Source organism: Octopus bimaculoides, chromosome 20 (genome assembly GCF_001194135.2).
Source record: "Octopus bimaculoides isolate UCB-OBI-ISO-001 chromosome 20, ASM119413v2, whole genome shotgun sequence".
NCBI classification, from domain to species: domain Eukaryota; kingdom Metazoa; phylum Mollusca; class Cephalopoda; order Octopoda; family Octopodidae; genus Octopus; species Octopus bimaculoides.
The window spans coordinates 34,234,317-34,239,038 of record NC_069000.1 but is presented as its reverse complement, the minus strand read 5'-3'; the positions used below and the strand labels follow the sequence as shown (position 1 = coordinate 34,239,038).

At 36.9% G+C, this 4,722-nt stretch overlaps 1 protein-coding gene across 3 annotated transcripts in view; it reads right to left on the bottom strand.

Moving 5' to 3' along the window:
- The window catches only part of LOC106876102 (ataxin-1), a 533,072-nt gene that overhangs the window by 518,167 nt on the left and 10,183 nt on the right, over positions 1–4,722 (bottom strand). The gene's annotated exons all lie outside the window — the stretch shown is intronic.

Sequence of the window (4,722 nt, the reverse complement as noted above, 5' to 3'; positions counted from 1 at the left end):
TATATATATATATATATATATATATATATGCACACACTTGTACATATGGGTGTATGCATGTATGTTTGTATGTATTGCAGCAAATTGGTAGAATTGTAGAATAAAAAAAAGAATGGGGATGACTGAGTCTTTTGTTATTGTATGTTGACATCTTGGTCTTTTGCTATGCCCAGTCTTTATTACCTTATCTCTTGCTCTGTCGTCCATGTTCTTTATGTTTGTTTTTATACAATGTCTGTCTGTTTCTCTCAGTAATCCAGTCGAAAAGCATTGGAGACAAACCAACAAAATATAGCAAACAAGTGTACACAATATTTTGTTATTAGTTTTGCTCTGTAAGTGTGTAAAAGAAAGCGTGTGTCTGATGTTTCATTGATTTGTCTATTGACAAATGAAAAAGAGAGAAAATTTTTGTAAGGTCAAGCCAACAGCGATTGTTTAGATCTAGTTCAACCCTGACTGAACAGGCCTATTATCAAACACATTAAAACCGTGACCACCCTGTCTTCTATTTGAGGCATAGTATATCTAGGACAAAATTATCTGATGTGATATTCCATTTTTTTTAAAGACTTTGGAGTATGATTTGAGGTAGATTTAACTGTTGTTTCTAGAAAGTCCAGTGATTATGTATAATCTTATAAACCATGTAGCTGTTTCTCTCTCTATTTACCTATATGTCTGACTGTATCTATATATAGTTAAATTCTGTTTAAGCCTTTGTGTCTGCATGTGTGTTGTACACAAGTTACACACACACACACACACACACACACACACACACACACACACACACACACACACACACGCACACACATTGGTGGGCAAATAGAAATAAATGTTGTCATGTGACTGTGAGAAGTGGTTGCTGAAGGGGATGCACTGCCAAAGATTTCAAGAGAAGGTCCACTTAGCACATATGCTCCTTCAGATTCAGGGACAAAAAAAAAACTCTACCAATGTGTCTCCATTTTACCTGGAGACTTTGGAACCAAAAAAATGATCTGCTCATTATAATCTGGAACTTTCCTGAGAAGTCTCTTCTCTATTCACCTGGAGAACACATATGCTGTCTCTGCTACATGAAAAGCTGTACATGTTACAGTAGCCTACTATATCCCTTAACAAGACTGAACTTTCATACTACTGTCATCAATATTAGTTAATTTCAAGGTATTAATTGTTAATTTTTAATGTTGGAATTCTAACAAGAGCAAAGGAGAGTACTAATTATTGCATTAGAGTTGTCCTCATTTAACAGTTATCTCTAGCAGTCACTACAGAACCTGGTAGTTGCCCAACTACTTGCTTCATCATGTGACCCAAACTTGGGACTTAATAACAAAAACCCTTATTTAGGATCTGTAGCTGCCTCACCACTTGGTAGTGTCTCTGCATCCAAATGCTCAGACATACTTTTTGCATGATCTAAATCATAAATTGCTTATGCATATAATAATAATAATAATAATAATAGTAATGACAGGCAGTGGTTCTCAAGGCTTCTGATCTTAACTGATTGGAAGTGTTATCATGTACGTTGTTTTGTCTTGGTTTAAATGACGGACTACAGCAAATATTCTGCTTAATACCACAGATTTGCTTGTCAGTTGTTTGACCATAACTAGTTGAGCATGTCCCTTAGTGGCTGACGATATGTGCATCTCTGGTCATGAGCAGAAGTAGTGGGGGAGCATCATAGCCATGTGCTGAGAGGAATTCTTTGGGGTTTGGATAATTCACCTTTGGAAACATGGGTGTTTTGTTCAACATCCTTAAACAACCCTTATTCAGGGACCTTTTGAGTGGGATGTGCTACTCAACCTGAACAAAATTCTAACTGGGCTCCACCTGCAAGTTCACGCACTGTTTATCTTGATATGAGATCATTATGTCGCGCACATATGGTTGTGATGCATGTGGCTGATGTACCCTCATCAGACAGGTAGTCATGATGGGTATAATGGGATTTGTATATTTTACTCCAGTGTTACCTTGATGGCATCCACTGCTCTCTCTCATTCAATAATAATAATAATAATAATAATAATAATAGTAATAATAATAATGATTTCAAATTTTGGCACAAGGCCAGCAAGTTTGGAGAAGGGGAAAAGTCAATCACATTGACCCAAGTATTCAACTGGTACTTATTTTATCAACTCTGAAAGGATGAAAGGCAAAGTAGATTTTGGTGGAATTTGAACTCGAAACGTAAAGATGAATGAAATGCCACTAAGCATTTTACCTGAAATTTTGTGGGAGGGGACTAGTTGATTGCATCAACCCCAGAAGTTCACTGGTACTCAATTTATCAACCCCGAAAGGATGAAAGGTAAAGTTGAGGATCTTATCAGAAGTAGCCATCACTTGTCTTTCATGCTGGATTCTCAAGTATGACCAATATAGACTATGGATATTATCCAACCATTTCATTCTTGGTCTAATTTTTGGTCTTCTGCCAGTTGTCTCTACTTGAAGAATCCGTCTTGTGTTTCTTTCCTGTGACATTCTAATCACAAGTCTGTAGTACTGGAGCTGTGACCTCTCAGTGTGGAGAAGTAGTGGCTTGACCCAGAGAAGTTCCCTGATCTCTGAGCTATGCACAGTGTCAAGTAATGTTACTCCAATTCAGCCACTTGTACTAAGAATATCTTTGACCATATTCTAAATCACGTTTGTAGTACCAGTGCTGTGACCTCTCAATTTTGGAAAGTAACTGTTCTACATGAAGAAACTCCCTGATCTCTAAGTTGCACACCCTGTTGAGTAATGTTACTCCAGAGATCCTTCAGAGCAACCCCATTTTGGCCACTCATATTCACAATTATTAACATGATGTCTTTAAAAAGAGAACCAATAGAAATCTTGTCAGAAATGAAATGCTGGCAGAAGGTGTGGTTTACTGACCTGATGGATCTTGTTGGACCCTGTCAAAACATCCAACCCATGTCAGCATGGATAGTTGACATGAAGTCATGATGATGATGACTGGCCATCAATAGGTTCAATGGACTCCAGATTTAACTCTATTTTAAAATTAGTGAAGTGATATTCTTATGCCAAAACCAGAATTATTTACACAGAACCTGTGTCTAAAAATTTCATGGCTAGCAAACTGGCTGTTAAATTTTGGGCAGCTCAACAAACCAGTTATCAAAATGTTGGCAAATCACCTCTCTCTCTGTGTCTCTCTCTCTGTGTCTCTCTCTCTGTCTGTCTCTCTCTGTCTCTCTGTCTATCTCTTTCTTTCTGTCTCTCTTTCTTTCTCTCTCCCCCTCTGTGTTTGTGTATATATATATATATATATATATATATATATATATGTATATTGGGTCATCCCATAAATAATGCAATTTTTTATACATCTTTTATTTTTTCAAAATTAAGATAAACAAATTCTTTTTTAATCTAGAATATACTCTCCTTCATTTTTTACGTTGCTCTTCCATCTATCTGGTAGACTTGCAAGGCACCTCTTCCAAAATTCACTTGTCTGTGATGAAAAAGGTGAAACATTGTGTAATGATGAAGCATGAACCAGATCTCAAGAGGCTGAATCTTATAAAAAAGGGGGCAAAAGACAGTGGTAAGTGACAAAATGCTGTGTTGGAGAACATTTACCTAAACCATCCAAAAAAAAAAAAAAAACAGGTGTAAAAAATAATGATGGGAATGACAGTTTGGATATTTATGTATTAGCGAGAGTTGGTATTAATACTGAGAGGTAATATTTATCCCCATTTAAATGTGGATGTTCTATTAGAACAAACTATACTGTGGTAGTTACCATGGAGAGCTTATATGGGAGTTTCTCTCATGGTGACTACTGCAGTAGAGTTTATTCTAATAGACCTTTGTTGCCAACCCTTGTAATATAGTTTCCTGAGCTCAAGACTGTAGCCAAAATACATCGTAAATACAACCGGTTTCTACTCAGTTTCCATTGATCAGCTTATATTCTCAACCGTACCTTTTATATTTCACTTGTTTTAGTCATTGGATTGTGGCCATACTGGAACACCACCTTAAAGAGTTTAGTTGAACAAATGAACCCCAGTTGTCAAACCGTGAGGGGATAAACACATACACACACACACACACGTATTTTTACACACATTCACACACACACACACATTTATACACACATCACATTCTTCCAACAGTTTCCATATACCAAACTCATTCACCAGACATTGATTGGCTTGTGGCTATAGTAGGAGAGACTTGTCCATGGCGCTGGGCAGTGGGACTGAACCTGAAATCACATGGTTGCAAAGTGAGCTTCATAAACACACAGCCATGCCTGCGCTTATAGCTATGCTTGCGCCTATATTGACCAAACCTAAAACTGCATAAGTGCCCAAGGTACCATGCAGTGGGATTGAACCTTGAACCCACGTGGCTGCAAAACAAACTACATTGTAACCACTCAGCCAATGCCTGCTCGCATTAATTATATTTTCATCACCCATAACGAATATAAGAAAAGGATCTCCCTATTGGAAGGACTTAATCAATAACACCACCCCATCCACACACACACACACACACACACACACACACACACGAACACAACGTGCTTTTATTTATTTATTTAAGCTATTTATTTAATCATTTTATTGATTTATTTATTTGTTTATTTATTTATTTATTTGATCTGCCGTCGTCTTTCTTTACTTTGACGTCAATGAAAATGTTGACAATTGATTGATCTAATTT